This window comes from Lepidochelys olivacea (genome assembly GCF_965140295.1).
Source record: "Lepidochelys olivacea isolate rLepOli2 genome assembly, chromosome: 1".
Classification (NCBI taxonomy): Eukaryota; Metazoa; Chordata; order Testudines; family Cheloniidae; genus Lepidochelys; species Lepidochelys olivacea.
In genome coordinates this window covers 26,743,794-26,761,465 of record NC_140411.1, presented here as the reverse complement: position 1 = coordinate 26,761,465, position 17,672 = coordinate 26,743,794, and positions in this window count along the sequence as shown.

Below are 17,672 nucleotides of genomic sequence, written 5' to 3'. Positions count from 1 at the left end.
TTGATTGACACCAATTCTTTTTATTTCATAATGAATCAGTGTTTTGAGGACTAAACTCGTGTCCTTTATTCATATCCTGACTAAGAAAAAGCAAGATGGCTACAGTGCAGCTTTTCCTCTCACTAGTGACGGAAAGAGTTAGCTGTAAATGGATATGAGCTAATTCAATCTTCATGCTGCATTAGTCCTGAGCAGATACTATCAAGCAAGGACATTTATGTTATAGAATCTAATAGCATAGCAAGGAGGCTATTACTGCACCTTCCATGGACTATTCTACTGCAGTTATTTCACATGCAGCCAAGAAAACTTAAAGCCACCATTCCTAGGGGTCAGTGTCACATCACTTATTTTCATTACTGAACAAGAGGACGCTACATGGCTTATACATACACAATTGCCTTTAATTTTTGACAGTGGTTCCCTACAACTATAACTTATTACAGCGTTGCCACTCCCTAGAGGCAGGGATACAACTCTCTCCAGTTAGTAAAAGATGGTGAATGAAAGTGACAAGATTGCTATCCCTTACTCATGCCTCTAGCCCTTTGAGCAGGGGTAGTGAAAGTGAGCAGGCACATGTAAGTTTCACTCTGCTGGAGCAGCTCCAGAAGGGGGGGCTGTGATGGGTTACTAAATTAACGCAATCCAAAAGACTGTATTACTCTGTAACTATAGCCACTGGGGCCACTAGACATGGACTGACTTCCTGTCTTGTAACAGGGATATTTTGCCTTTGGAGCCGGGCTTGTGTCAGACCCTTTCTCATGTCCCTTGTTAGGCTGGTGGGGTTTCATTTGAGACAAATATTTCAGATATGAGGATTGTGAAACTAAAAGTCATAATCCTCATGATAGATGTGTGAAGTTTTGGGGTCCACCCAGAGCAGTAAGAGGCTCCATCACTACCTGGCCTGTAACTTCAGGGGCCTTTGTGTTATGCAGCTATGTTCAATCTCTTGACACCAGTAACCTGCCCACAAGCATAAAGTTTCACCCTGGCTGTCACCAGCCTAGTTGCACTCTTCACGATGACTTCCAGTTCCAGGTCTCCCCAAATATCTCCTTCAAGAGTTCTTAATTACCAGTTACTTGGACTGCCCCCTCTGGTTTGTCGCCCCCCCCCCCCCCCAAGTTACCAGCTCACTTTGGCGCACACACTCCACACAGTTTGCACACCAGAGACCGGCCTGGGATAAGCATAAATGAAGTGTATTTAATAGAAAAACCACCGACTCAAAGGTGCAATAATAACAGAAAGCAACTGTACATAAGTTACACAGAAAATAAACATAAAGGAGCAACCTCATGTCCATATCTGATAAAATCCCCTGTCATGTAAGTTACCTACTGCCTTAAAACAGTTTCCCAGCATATCCCCTTGTTATAGGAGGGATCAAGCGTTCACAGACAGTCTCCTGCCTTGAGACCTTCCCCCAAGTTCTGGATATTCTTCAGTTCATTTTAAAGGGGTTTGCCATTTTTTCCTTCAGTCACTATAGATATTCAAAGTTGGGAAAACACCCTTCTTTCTTCGTTTTCAGAGTGAGGTTTTCTTTTCAGTTTCAACCTTGCTTTGATGGTTCCTTACTGTTCTTCCTGGGATGGACAATGGCTAGGTCCTTGAAGCCGGGCTTGTGTCTTTGGGGAGGTAGCCCTTCTCTGCCTGGTTTCAGAGTAACAGCCGTGTTAGTCTGTATTCGCAAAAAGAAAAGGAGTATTTGTGGCACCTTAGAGACTAACCAATTTATTAGAGCATAAGCTTTCATGAGCTACAGCTCACTTCATTAGATGCATATCGTGGAAACTGCAGCAGACTTTATATATACACAGAGAATATGAAACAATACCTCCTCCCACCCCACTGTCCTGCTGGTAATAGCTTATCTAAAGTGATCATCAGGTGGGCCATTTCCAGCACAAATCCAGGTTTTCTCACCCTCCACCCCCCCACACAAATTCACTCTCCTGCTGGTGATAGCCCATCCAAAGTGACAACTCTTTACACAATGTGCATGACAATCAAGTTGGGCTATTTCCTGCTTCTCTGCCTGATTACTTCACCGCCCTGTTGTGAAGTGATGCTGAAATTGCACCACAGTTACAATACAATTTTCTATTTTATACACCTACATGCATTCATAACCATAACCTGGATGTGTGTCTCATAATGACTATTAACTTCAGTGCATTACAAGCTTTCATAAAAAATCTTACTCAATAGACTTACAGTAAAAGGATGTACTACGCAGACTGTTGGTTTATGTGCTTATTTTGGAGCATTTAAACCTTCTGGTCTTCCCTTGTAGTGTCTGGACCCTGATTGTCACAACATGCAAAACAGACCTAAGCAATCATGTAGCCTTATCACGGTCACCCTTGTTTCCCACTCCCCAGTCCATCTTGTATGTACTCTTAGGCCCTTATCTTGCAAAGTCTTATGCACATGTTCAACTTTATGTTTGTTAATGTCAATAGGTCACCACGTGCCTAAGTCTTTCCAGGATTGGGTCATTGATTTGTAAGCATTTTAGGGCAAGGATTCTCTGTGTTTTTTTTTAACTGTGCCAAGCACAATGGGTCCTCAGTTCTGGGTGGGGGCCTCTGGATTTTACTACAATCTAGGTGTGTAACCCCACAATCCAGTCCAGGTAAGAGGCAAAGAATCCACACTGCACTGGGTGCAGCCAGGCGTTATCCCTTTTGATGATGCAGACCACTTCCTCCCTCTGTGCCCAGCACCAGTGGGATGGCTTCAGTGGGTGGAGCCATAGCTCTGTCCCTTTCCCATCCTTGCATGCCTATTCCCCACTCACCTACATGGATGGGAGGGTAGCAGCACCTCAAAGTTGTTTTTTTTCCCTGTTCAGGCTTCAGCTATGCAGCTAGCCCACCCGGGACTAATGAGCCTTCTTATTTCCCTTCCTCCCCTGTGCGGGAGTGCAGAAGGACTCAAACAGAGCCCATTATTAATGCGGGAAAAGCCTGAAAGGGACCTGCAGACGATTAGAAATGGTGACTGGGAGGCAAGAAGAAGGCTAAAAGTGGAATCTACCACTGAGAGTGCGATATAAATACTCCAAAGTAATGGATCACAGTTACATGGGGGGAACTGGATTATGTCTAGTTGGCAGCCGGTGTCAAGTGGAGTGCCCCAGGGGTCGGTCCTGCGGCCGGTTTTGTTCAATATCTTCATAAATGATCTGGAGGATGGTGTGGTTTGCACTCTCAGCAAATTTGCGGATGATACTAAACTGGGAGGAGTGGTAGATACACTGGAGGGCAGGGATAGGATACAGAGGGACCTAGACAAATTGGAGGATTGGGCCAAAAGAAATCTGATGAGGTTCAATAAAGATAAGTGCAGGGTCCTGCACTTAGGATGGAAGAACCCAATGCACGGCTACAGACTAGGGACCGAATGGCTAGGCAGCAGTTCTGCGGAAAAGGACCTAGGGGTGACAGTGGACGAGAAGCTGGATATGAGTCAGCAGTGTGCCCTTGTTGCCAAGAAGGCCAATGGCATTTTGGGATGTATAAGTAGGGGCACAGCGAGCAGATCGAGGGATGTGATCGTCCCCCTCTATTCGACATTGGTGAGGCCTCATCTGGAGTACTGTGTCCAGTTTTGGGCCCCACACTACAAGAAGGATGTGGATAAATTGGAGAGAGTCCAGCGAAGGGCAACAAAAATGAGTAGGGGTCTGGAACACATGACTTATGAGGAGAGGCTGAGGGAACTGGGATTGTTTAGTCTGCAGAAGAGAAGAATGAGGGAGGGATTTGATAGCTGCTTTCAACTACCTGAGAGGTGGTTCCGGAGAGGATGGTTCAGTGGTAGAAGAGGACAGGACAAGGAGTAATTGTCTCAAGTTGCAGTAGGGGAGGTTTAGGTTCGATATTAGGAAAAACTTTTTCACTAGGAGGGTGGTGAAACACTGGAATGCGTTACCTAGGGAGGTGGTAGAATCTCCTTCCTTAGAAGTTTTTAAGGTCAGGCTTGACATCCCCTGGCTGGGATGATTTAATTGGGGATTGATCCTGCTTTGAGCAGGGGGTTGGACTAGATGACCTCCTGAGGTCCCTTCCAGCCCTGATATTCTATGATTCTATGTTCTCCTGCTTCTGCAAGAAATCTGATTAGCTGGGAGTATTGATTGATTGCCTGGAGAGTCCTGTAATCCTTTCCATTCAGCATTTCCAGCTGCCAAAAATAGTCCATATTTCCCAAAATAAAAAAGCTGTGGTACCAGATACACTTGTGTGAGCATGTGTGCGCACACACACACGTTGCACCTCTGCTATGCACCACAGAAACTGGAGAGATGGGGCATAAAATGATGAATGCTCTGCATGCTGAGACTAGGAAGATAAGTGGCAGAAAAGAAAAGAGCAGGTAAACTGCAACTTCTATGAATGAAAGGGTTATTTCAGTCACTCATTTCAAGAATAAAGATTCTGCAATTGCAATGCAGTTAACAATTTCTGTTGATGCGTGACCCAGAATAGAACCCAGTATTTTCTCTGTTAGCTATGCTGGCTTTGAGGCTGTAAAGGGAGTAAAAAGTAGTAACCCCCCCCCCCCCCCGAATTTGCTTAGTAAAATAAGCAGATACAGTTCTGAAAATGCACAGGGATAAAGTGCTACTTTTATGGTCACTTTTTGGAGAGCTACGTTTTAAAGAAAAACATACTGCCAATACCCTTCATGTAACTACTTTCTGGTAAGTGTTAGGACATATGTATTGCGGGGAGAGGGTGTGAGAAATCCCCAAACTGCAATGAATCAGAAGATGCAAAAGCATTTATAATTATTCTATTCATTTCAGCTGATGTATACCTCATTTTCTGAATGACTTCAGGCTTAAACAGTATGTGTGTAACCACAGAGTTTACTTTGGAAGTTTTGTGTATTTGTTTAAAATTTCAAATATGCTATAAATGACTAAAGTTGGAAAATTCTCCCAACTCCTATTATGACCTCTTACAAGCATTTTTTTAAATTAAATATCACCATCCTTCCCAACCAGAAACCAGCAGCACTCAGGAAACTGCTGCAAGACAAATGAGTTTTGGATGGATCAGGATTCATTTCCTGGAGGTAATTACTCTAAAGAACCTTTGTAAGACAAGGCACAGAGAACACAATTCTTGGCTTTTGGGACTAGCTGACATAATAAGTGTTGCTAGGTAGAATGACATCAGACTTGGAGCAGAGAAGCAGGAGCTGCTGTTCTCATTAAAGTTGTCCAAAGAAAAACTAATAAAAGTCAGCACAAAGGCCAGACAGAAGCTACAACTCGACTTTTATAGGTTTGCAGACATAACATGTTCACTACTGAGCATTCCTTCCTTGAGAATCTGACGATGGTCACTAGCTACCCAAGTACACTTCAATCATATAATGTTCTACCCTTCGGATTGTAAATACTGAGTCTTTCCCTTTCCCACCTGATGCTGTTCCTTTGGATTACTTAGTATTGTAGAGCAGTTTTCTCCTTTCCATGGTCATGAAAAACATTATATTACATGGTAAACTGTTCTTATTTATTTGAGGTTATTTTCAACAGCTGTTTTGCTCCCCCCCAGTCTCCTTTCTGCCTTCTTTATTTTCCTTGTTTTATTTTGTGTATAGTTTTTACTTGATGCTAAAAAGTAAAATGTAAAAAAGAGCAAAAGAGAAAGAAACTAAAATCATATATATCTTTTAATGTACCGGGAGAGGAGTATATGCAGCACCAAAACCTGGCAAAGTGAAACCGGGCGAGTAGGCAACGTCAGTATGGTGACGAGAGTGATGAGGACATGGACACAGACTTCCCTCAAAGCATGGGCCCTGGCAATGCGGGCATCATGGTGCTAATGGGGCAGGTTCATGCGGAGGAACGCCGATTTTGGGCCCGGGAAACAAACACAGACTGGTGGGACCACATAGTGTTGCAGGTCTGGGACAACTCCCAGTGGCTGCGAAACTTTCGCATGTGTAAGGGCACTTTCATGGAACTTTGTGAATTGCTTTCCCCTGCCCTGAGGCGCAAAAATACCAAGATGAGAGCAGCCCTCACAGTTGAGAAGCGAGTGGCAATAGCCCTGTGGAAGCTTGCAATGCCAGACAGCTACTGGTCAGTCGGGAATCAATTTGGAGTGGGCAAATCTATTGTGGGGGCTGTTGTGATACAAGTAGCCAACGCAATCAAAGATCTGCTGATATCAAGGGTAGTGACCCTGGGAAATGTGCAGGTCATAGTGGATGGCTTTGCTGCAATGGGATTCCATAACTGTAGTGGGGCCATAGACGGAACCCATCTCCCTATCTTGGCACCGGAGCACCAAGCCGGTGAGTACATAAACCGCAAGGGGTACTTTTCAATCGTGCTGCAAGCACTGGTGGATCACAAGGGACATTTCACCAACATCAACGTGGGATGGCCGGGAAAGGTACATGACGCTCGCATCTTCAGGAACTCTGGTCTGTTTCAAAAGCTGCAGGAAGGGACTTTATTCCCAGACCAGAAAATAACCGTAGCGGATGTTGAAATGCCTATAGTTATCCTTGGGGACCCAGACTACCCCTTAATGCCATGGCTCATGAAGCCATACACAGGCAGCCTGGACAGTAGTCAGGAGCTGTTCAACTACAGGCTGAGCAAGTGCAGAATGGTGGTAGAATGTGCATTTGGATGTTTAAAAGTACGCTGGCGCAGTTTACTGACTCGGTTAGACCTCAGCGAAACCAATATTCCCACTGTTATTACTGCTTGGTGTGCGCTCCACAATATCTATGAGAGTAAGGGGGAGACGTTTATGGTGGGGTGGGACGTTGAGGCAAATCGCCTGGCTGCTGGTTACACACAGCCAGACTCCAGGGCAGTTAGAAGAGCACAGGAGGGCATGGTGCGCATCAGAGAAGCTTTGAAAACCAGTTTCATGATTGGCCAGGCTACGGTGTGAAAGTTCTGTTTGTTTCTCCTTGATGAAACCCCCTGCCCCTTGGTTCACTCTACTTCCCTGTAAGCTAACCACCCTCCCCTCCTCCCTTCGATCACCACTTGCAGAGGCAATAAAGTCATTGTTGCTTCACATTCATGCATTCTTTAGTAATTCATCACACAAATAGGGGGATAACTGCCAAGGTAGCCTAGGAGGGGTGGTGGAGGAGAGAAGCACCGGGGGGCGGGGGGTGAAGGAGGGAAGGACAAGGCCACACATCACTTTTAAAAGTTTCAAACTTATTGAATACCAGCCTTCTGTTGCTTGGGCAATCCTCTGGGGTGGAGTGGCTGGGTGGCCAGAGGCCCCCCACCGTGTTCTTGGGCATCTGGGTGAGGAGGCTATGGAACTTGGGGAGGAGAGCGGTTGGTTACAATGGCTGTAGCGGCGGCCTGTGCTCCAGCTGCCTTTCCTGCAGCTCAACCATATGCTGGAGCATATTAGTTTGATCCTCCAGCAGCCTCAGCATTGAATCCTGCCACCTCTCATCACGCTGCTGCCACCTTTCAGCTTCAACCCGCCACTTACTCTCCTCAGCCCGCCACCTCTCCTGCCGGTCATTTTGTGCTTTCCTGCACTCTGACATTGTCTGCCTCCACGCATTCGTCTGTGCTCTGTCAGTGTGGGAGGACAGCATGAGCTCAGAGAACATTTCATCACGAGTGTGCTTTTTCGCCTTCTAATCTTCGCTAGCCTCTGGGAAGGAGAAGATCCTGTGATCATTAAAACACATGCAACTGGTGGAGAAAAAAAATGGGACAGTGGTATTTAAAAAGACACATTTTATAGAACAATGGGTACACTCTTTCACGGTAAACCTTGCTGTTAACATTACATATATAGCACATGTGCTTTCGTTCCAAGGTCGCATTTTGCCTCCCCCCCACCACCTGGCTAGCCCTCCCTCTTCTCCCCTCCCCGTGGCCAACAGTGAGGAACATTTCTATTCAGCCACAGGCAAACAGCCCAGCAGGAATGGGCACCTCTGAATGTCCCCTTAAGAAAAGCACCCTATTTCAACCAGGTGACCATGAATGATATCACTCTCCTGAGGATAACACAGAGAGACAAAGAACAGATGTTGTTTGAATTCCAGCAAACATACACTGCAATGCTTTGTTCTACAATGATTCCCGAGTACGTGCTACTGCGCTGGAGTGGTAAAGTGTCCTACCATTGTGCATGGAATAAGGCTGCCTTCCCCAGAAACCTTTTGCAAAGGCTTTGGGAGTATATCCAGGAGAGCCGCGAATGCCAGGGCAAATTAATCATTAAACATGCTTGCTTTTAAACCATGTATACTATTTTAAAAGGTATACTCACCAGAGGTCCCTTCTCCACCTGGTGGGTCTGGGAGGCAGCCTTGGGTGGGTTCGGGGGGTACTGGCTCCAGCTCCAGGGTGAGAAACAGCTCCTGGCTGTCAGGAAAACCGGTTTCTCCGCTTGCTTGCTGTGAGCTATCTACAACCTCCTCCTCATCATCATCTTCTTTGTCCCCAAAACCTGCTTCCGTGTTGTCTCCATCTCCATTGGATGAGTCAAACAACATGGCTGGGATAGTGGTGGCTGAACCCCCTAAAACGGCATGTAGCTCATCATAGAAGCAGCATGTTTGGGGCTCTGACCCAGAGCGGCCATTTGCCTCTCTGGTTTTCTGGTAGGCTTGCCTCAGCTCCTTAAGTTTCACTTAAGTGGCACTGCTTCAGCTCCCTGTTATGGCCTCTGTCCTTCATGCCCTGGGAGATTTTGACAAAGGTTTTGGCATTTTGAAAACTGGAACGGAGTTCTCATAGCACGGATTCCTCTCCCCATACAGCGATCAGATCCTGTACTTCCTGTTCGGTCCATGCTGGAGCTCTTTTGCGATTCTGGGACATCATGGTCACCTCTGCTGATGAGCTCTGCGCTCACCTGCAGCTTGCCATGCTGGCCAAACAGGAAATTGAAATTCAAAAGTTCGCGGGCCTTTTCCTGTCTACCTGGCCATTGCATCTGAGTTGAGAGTGCTGTCCAGAGTGGTCACAATGGAGCACTCTGAGATAGCTCCCAGAGGCCAATACTGTCTAATTGCGTCCACAGTACCCCAAATTCGACCCAACAAGGCCGATTTCAGTGCTAATCCCCTTGTCGGGGGTGGAGTAAGGAAATCGATTTTAAGAGCCCTTTAAGTTGAAAAAAAAGGGCTTCGTTGTGTGGACGGGTGAAGGGTTAAATCGATTTAATGCTGCTAAATTCAACATCAACGCCTAGTGTAGACCAGGGCTAAGTATGTAAATCTCCCCACTGTGTTTTCCACTGAATGCATCCGATGAAGTGAGCTGAAGCTTATGCTCACTGGTTTCTTGACTCACTCACTGAAGCTTATGCTCAAATAAATTTGTTAGTCTCTAAGGTGCCACAAGTACTCCTTTTCTTTTTGTCAGTTAAGTGTTTCTTGGTGAGCCACTTAATTTGAGTAGTCCCTCCAAGATGTGCAAGCTAAATACCTTGTGGATGTTACCCCAGGAGCAAACATTTGAAACCCAGATATAGAGCCAATACTCATAACTTCAAATACAAAAATGATTCATGCATACAGATAGCATAATCATAACCAGCAAATCATAACCTTTTCATAGACATCTTACATGCCACATTTTGTACAAGATTCGTTGCAAATATATAACAGTGTTTGCAACAATGATCTATGTGGTCATATTTTAATCAGATAACGTCACATAAGGCCCAGGTGGGGTGGGCTGTCTGAAGGCGCAGCCTCAGCCAATGTTTGTTCATGGAGTTCACAAGCACCCTGACCCACTCTCCGTTGTTATGGTTCTGTGGGTTTGAAGTCTGAGGCCAATACCTCGCACAGCTCTCAAATGAGTAGAGGTCTTGTCAAGGTTCCTTCCCCACTCTGAACTCTAGGGTACAGATGTGGGGACCTGCATGAAAAAACCCTTAAGCTTATTTTTACCAGCTTAGGTTAAAACTTCCCCAAGGTACAAACTATTTTACCTTTTGCCCCTGGACTTTATTGCTGCCACCACCAAGCGTCTAACAAATATAGAACAGGGAAAGAGCCCACTTGGAAATGTCTTCCCCCCCAAATCCTCCCCAAACCCAACACCCCCTTTCCTGGGGAAGGCTTGATAAAAATCCTCACCAATTTGCACAGGTGAACACAGACCCAAACCCTTGGATCTTAAGAACAATGAAAAAGCAATCAGGTTCTTAAAAGAAGAATTTTAATTGAAGAAAAAGTAAAAGAATCACCTCTGTAAAATCAGGATGGTAAATACGTTACAGGGTAATCAGATTCAAAACATAGAGAATCCCTCTAGGCAAAACCTTAAGTTACAAAAAGACACAAAAACAGGAATATACATTCCATCCAGCACAACTTATTTTATCAGCCATTTAAACAAAACAGAATCTAACACATATCTAACCAGATTGCTTATCAGCCCTTTACAGGAGTTCTGACCTGCATTCCTGCTCTGGTCCCAGCAAAAACAACACACAGACAGAGAGAGCCTTTATTTCTCCCCCCCTCCAGCTTTGAAAGTATCTTGTCTCCTCATTGGTCATTTTGGTCAGGTGCCAGCGAGGTTATCCTAGCTTCTTAACCCTTTACAGGTGAAAGGGTTTTTCCTTTGACCAGGGGGATTTAAAGGTGTTTACCCTTCCCTTTATATTTCTGACAGGCCTCAATTAATTTCTTTTATATAGTTTATTTTAGAGAGTACAATAGTAAAAGACCACAGACGATCTTATTCTGTGGATACAAGGGGCAAGGGGTAGAATTTCCCAAAGCGTTTAAGTGTCTTAAGAGGATAGGGTCCATTTTCAAAAGTAACTTAGAAGCCTAAGCGGGAGACATAAAAAGGCATAAATGACAGGAGCTTAACTTCCACTGACTTTCTATGGGAACAAGGCCTCTCATTGCCAGTTATGTGTTTGAAAATCTCCCCTTCATTCTCAGTGAAAGTCAATGGGACCTAATCTCCCAAGTCATTTAAGTGCTTTTGAAAATGTTACCCAAGGAGTCTACAATAAGATCCATAGCTACGATGGATTCATTTTAGCTATGCCTGTTTACACAGTCTCAGGGTCTGGCTCGTATAATCCTAAAACAAATTATTTTAGGGGAGAGTCCATGCACAAAGAAAGAGCTTCAGCAAAACATATTGGACCCATAAAGTACAGAGAAGGGTACGCTGGGTGGTCTGATTATGCCACTTGGCAGAACTGGGAGATGATTACAAACTACTGGTCATTTTTATCCAATCTGCCTTTGGATATGCTTCCACTAAACCTAATAGTTTATGTGTGTTTCGAGGAAGAATTGGCCCTACACTGCCAGCTTTGCCCTTTGGATTTCCATGCTTGTGTCAGCTTGTTTGGGGCCTGTTTTAGTTGTTGAAAGAATAAGAAAAAATACCACCATGGGATTTGTCACAAAGCAAGGGACAGTCAGTGATTCATGTCTTTGTAGGTTCAGTGATTCTCTCTAGCACCCGCTGCCAATGTTATTTATGTTCTAAGCAAGGTCACTTTCTGTAAGTTATGGGCACAAACTTTAACTTTAAAAATCCTCTTTTCTAGTAATATTCACTCATCAGAAGAGTTCCTACAGGAAAATGAAGCACATCAGCCTCTAAAGAGCACCGGCTGTAAAATAATTACTTTCAGTCTTATTAAAACATCCAGTCATTTGCTGCAAAATAGCAGTTCATGGTAACAGAAGAAGGTAATTTGTTAAATAAGATATTCACCCAACTATTCATAATGTGATTTAATCAGTAGGTTATATGCAGGTTTAAATATGAAATGTCCAAAATCAACACAATGAATTATTAACAGCTGATACCTTGGGGAAGGGAGAAGTACAATCCATCTTCACAATGCTGGGAAAGAAAGAAAAAAAACCATAATAGATCCACCACAATGCAACATTTGTCTCTGTAAAACTTTCTCATCTTCCTGCTGAGCTCAGAGGCCAGTGTTCTGACAAGCATTTGACAGGCCAAACAATGGTGGTTCCAGCGTTACCATGTTGTGTCTCTCGCATATATCTTCTGCCTGGCTCAGATTCCAAGTGTTCTGCCCTATTTATTGGAATTTGCCAGTCAAATTAATAGCAGCTCAGTGCTCTCTTCAAGACTCTCCCTGCTATTTGTGTTTGTGTAGGCATGTGCCTTAGCACTCAGTGCTGGTTCACTTGGTGCTGTTGAATCTGCAGCAATATGGGGATGCCTGAGTCATTACTGGGCTCTGTCCCAGTGCCTCAGGGTGTGGCGTACAAGTGGGCTTTATGGGAATGGAGTTCTGTGGTGATATGCCCATGGGAAATCAAGGCATCTCCTCTTGTATTACTGCTCTGGCTGGGGGACATCACTTCCTTATGTTTATAGAAGATATTCATCTACTCTTCACTCTACACACACTGGTTCTGGATGAGTCTCCGGTTGTTCTCTGACCCACCCAGAAACCCCCCATGCCTCAAGCTGGCATGGCATAGGAGTCTGGGAAAGATGGTTATACACTCATCTGGATGTTGCAGCTGAGGGGATGGATGGGTGGGACAGAGTTAAATAGCTTTGCAGAATTGGGCACAGCTTTGCTTGAACTGTCCCTATTAGCTATAATGATGAGCTCAAATCAAACCTGATCCACACACTGGTGGACACTGGAGAAGTTGGAGCTAGATGCTCCACAAATGGTCTCTATCGATTATGAGCTGGACCAAAACCACCAAATATTCCCAGATTTTGGATAAATTTAGATCTGAACTTTGCATTTTGCAGCTAATTTGCTATCAGTTCTGGTGTCAACAATTCAAGAAGGATGCTCATAAATTGGTTAAGGTTCAGAGAAGAGCCACAAGAATGTTTAAAGGATTAAAAAAACATGTTGTTTATAAGTATCTACACTGGGAACAAAAATTGGAGAAGAGGGCTCTTCAAACTAGGCTGGATGCTGAAGCTAGACAAATGCAGATTATAAAGAAAACACACATTTTTAATAATTAACCACTGGAACAATTTACCAAGGGTTGTGGTGGGTTATCCATCACTGGGAATTTTAGAATCAAGATTGGATGTTTTTCTAAGAGATATTTTCGGGGAAGTCCTATGGCCTGTATTGTGCAGGAAATCAGACTAGATGAACACAATGGTCCTTTCTGGCCATGTGGTCTATGACCCTGCCACTAATAATCATTGCTCTAATGAGCAGCTCTTCAGCTGACAAAAGGTCAGTTGTCTAAGGCAAGAGAATATTTTGATTAGCTGTACAGCTTTATTTATTTTTCTGGTTATTAGGTTAGCACCAGCAATGTGCCAAAGACAGATAGGGCTGCTATAACTTGTGTGGGTTAGAATGGCACCCCAAGGTAAGCTTGTTGTATGCTAGCCCAAGCCTCTACAGCCCCCATTATGCTCTCTCTCCATCTCAGAACACCCTGACCCCAAGCGGAAGGGCCAGCCCAGGCAGGAGTGGCCCTCGCTTTCCAGCCAGGTCCCACACCCACACCCTTGAGCAGCTGAGATGCGGGAGCCTTGCCTGCCCCTAGAACCACCCTTGAGCCCAGCATGCTTTAGCTCCCTTAACATCACTCCAGCAGGCAAATACTCAATCTTGAACTTTCTACTCTTTGAAACCACACTACAGACTTCACCACAAAGCTGGTGGCTTCCATCGTGTGTATGCAGGCATTTTTAACCCAAATGAAGGCAAACTGAGCCCCCTGTGTAGACAATGTCTTAGATACAGAGCTCTCAATTGCCCATACCTATTGGATACAAGTAGTTGAAGTAGTTGGTGCCACATGGTATTCATCACCGACACAGCACACTTCAGGAAGTGATAGATTGAATCATTCCAGATGAAGTAAGAATAGGCTCAGATCTTTGCCCAGCATTCAAGCCAATCACTTTTTACAGGTTAGAAAATAATTGGATAACAGTGGGGAGGGATGGAGAGACAGAGAGCCAAGTTATCTTTCATTTTTGTGTGCCTCCTCCTCTTTGGATTTCTAGCTGGGACATGAAGTGGAAGTGCTGGAATATTTTTAAGAGGCTATTCCTATGTTAGTTCTAGGATATGCCAAGAATCTCAGCAGAGGGTCTGTCCTGACCATATTATTAGCCCAGGTTAGCTCAGCTAACTTGTGGAGGAGCATCTCAACACCATTGTGGTACTTATCAAATTAAGCTGAACTTCCAAACTGAGGATCTTTCATCATTAATCCACGATCAGGTGCCATAAATGCAGTAGAGACCACTACATGAAGGTGGAATTTTCAAGAGTGCCCAACTGACTAAGGAGAACAAGTCCAACTGACCTTGAATATGGCTTGTGCTCCTAAGTCACTTGGGTGCTTTTGAAAACTTCTCCCAAAAGCTTGTTTTAATCTAATCTGCAGGCAGAAAAATTCTCTATGAGTCATGCCAAGGCCTATCAAATTGCTTGTGCTATGTACTATACTGAAAGCAAAACCTCTTGATTTTCTTCCCTGAGATCCCTCTCAATAGTTAATGTATCCTTTACTTTTTAAAAACCACACACTTACTTACACTTTCTCTTCCTCTTGGACAGTATATGCTATAAGCTGCTCAGGGAGTCTCAGTGGTTTTATGAGGTGAAAAAAATCCTACATGATTTTTGCAAAATGTGGCACTTTTGTGTGTGCACGCGTGAAACTTACCTAAAGCAAATTTGTCTGTTTTCCAGAGTTCTAATATATGATGTCTGTACATATAAGCAATTTTCTAACAACATATGGTAGAGGAAGGAAACCTTTAGAAGCATTTCTTTTCACTCCAGCCACTTTTAATAGCCTGTAGAGATCTACAGATTTTTTTATCATCTCTAGCAGACAAAATACAGTGTTACAAAACAGGAAGCAATGCCAAAGACTTACAATATGCTGCTGCTACATTTCTGTATGGTGTCTGGCATATGCCAAGCTGTATGCACAGGATTAAAGGCTTAAAAAAACATAACTTGTTAGCTGAGTTTGCCAGTTTATTGGAAAAATTACAAGTCAAACTTCCTGCTTGTTTAAAAATAACACAAATAACAAAGGCCTGTATTACAGTCTATAAGTAGAAAATGCTAACTTGATTTCTTAATCTTTTATACTACAGAACATACCCTTCAGGATAAAGAAAACCATTAATTTTATTTCTTCCTAGTCTAAAATCTGTGGTCCAGGGCATGACGCCGGATTTAGGCTAATGTAACTCCATCGATTTTAATGCAGTTACACTTCCATAGAACTGGTGTAATGGAGGAGGGAATTAGATATGTTCATGTCATGTCACTGTAAAATGGAGCTAGGAGTCAGGATGCCTGGGTTCTAGTCCTGACAGCTGCTCGCTCACTTTTGTATGACCTTTTGTAAAGCTCCTTGAAATTGTCAAATGGAAGACAAATCCTTCATTGGTGTAAGATGATGGAGCTCTGCCAATTTACAACAACTGTGAATTTGACCCATTGTATAAGTGCAAAGTAGCATTAGTGGGAGTGCTCTGGCTCCCACTGAAGTTAATGGACTTACAGCATTGATTTCAAAGAGGCACAAGTTGGGCCCTTTATTATTACCCTGACCAGTGTGAAATTTGACTAATATCATACATTTCTCATTCTTTCAAGATTTTTCTACCAGTTTAATCAAGAATGAAGGCCAGACTCCAATTCATAGAATAACTAGTCCCTATATCATGCTTTTCCTCAGTAGATCTCAAAGCACGTTGCAAATGAGGGCAATATCGTTATCCCCATTTTACAGATGGGAAATGGAGGCACAGGGAGGGGAAGTGACTTTCTCAAGGTCACTCAGCAGGCTAGAACTGGGACTAAAACCAGGTCTCCTAGGTGATAGTCCAGATAGCTATCCACTAAGCCAGACTTCTTAAAGGCTGGTAGGGGACAAGGGAACCCCAGTCAATGGTACTAATTCCAGAACTAACATACAGTAGTGTCACTAAACCATGCTCTGTATTTTTAAACAATCTAACTCTTACCTGAATTTAACAACTGTATAAGGGCCAACCAAGATCCCACTGACATCACTGACAAACATTAGCCAGCCAGAAATCCTCCTGAGCATTCTGGCTGCAGTGTGGTCCTCCGCACCATGTCCAAGGGCTGCGGATGGCAAGGGCAACATCTATCCCTGAGAGTTACTGTTCATTTCTCTGTACAGCTTCTTTGTTACACCTGAGCAAAACTCTGTCCTTGGTCAGGCTGTGATGGGGTGTATCCCCACATCGGCACTGAAAGGGTTAAGAGTAGCTGGAGAACTCAGATAGTACAGCGGGTGGCAACTACAGGGTATGTCAGGCTCAACTAAGGATGAGACTCAGCTGGGAAAGTGCTGGATGGCTAGTACAAAGGAAGGGTTTCAGAGTGTGGAGGAAGGAGTGTTGGGAGACAGTCGGCCTTAGCATGGGTCTCCTGAGAAAGGAATGCTGGCAAAAGGTCTGGAGAGATACTGAAGTGGAGCAAGTTCCTGTAGCAAACCTTGATCAATGGTCGTGAACTGGGCTTCCAGGGAGAAAGTCCTGGGAGTCATTGTTTGCTACCAGGGCCGGCAAGGACTCTGCAGAGCCTGGAAAGGAGCTGGGGAAAAGACCCTGGAGACAGAACAAGATTGGAAGTAATCCAAGGAAGCAGCGTGGACCTTAACTGCTCACTACAGGGTCCCTGGACTGGAACCCAGAGTAGAGGGACGGTTCCCATACCAATGAGGAAGGTGATGTGAAACCCCATGGCACAAGGGATGAGGACTATCGGAAACCATGTGGCAAGGACTATTAGGGCCACGGGGGCTAGAGACCTGGGGGAGGTCATTGGATCATGTTTGTGGGACTCTTATGCTGGAAAAGGTGGGGCTGAACATGACCTGTCTGGAAGGCTGAGTCATGAAATGTCCACCACTGTAGGGCTTGAGCAGGCTAGCAGGGGAGGAGAGACTACTACACCCCATCCGGTCTCAAAGGGGGTGTGCTTGTCTGAGTGACTCTCTGACACAGGTAAGTTTAAAGCAAATTGTGCACTAGGTTTTCTTTCCAATACATCTGATGCAGATGCTGTTCTGATATGCTGACTCTAAAGTATTGATAAGGAATAGCTGACTGAATCCCAGAAAGATACTCCTAGCTGTCACATTGCCACAGCTGGCTCTGCAGATAAGTTTGCAAGCGGAGACCCCACTGTTTGCAGCCTCATTTCAAAGTCAAAAGACAAGTTTATCTTTGGTGTAACTCCTGTCATTATGTTAAGGATGTGTTTTCTGGATGTGCCATCCTGGGGAATCTCCCAAAGAGACTCTGGAGTCTTTGCTCCAGAAAATGGAAAACCAAGCAAACTGAATAGTACTTGTTTGTAAATTTTATGCAGCACAAAACCCACAGAAATCCATCAAATTACTCAATGTACATGAACACATGTGAGGCTGCTCTGCACATGCAGCAGCTGGTACCACACTTCAAAATCTAATTTACTGGGACCAAGGAAATCTGCCTACTTATTAATAAAAGGGTGTCAGTGTGTTGCTATTCAGAAGACGGTTCTATTGAAATGTGGATTAACTGTGGCAGACAGCAATATAGATTTGTATTAAAGAAAAGGCAGCATAACATGGTTCTGTGATTGCCAATATGTATTATAGATTTCCTGCATAAGAAGCATCAT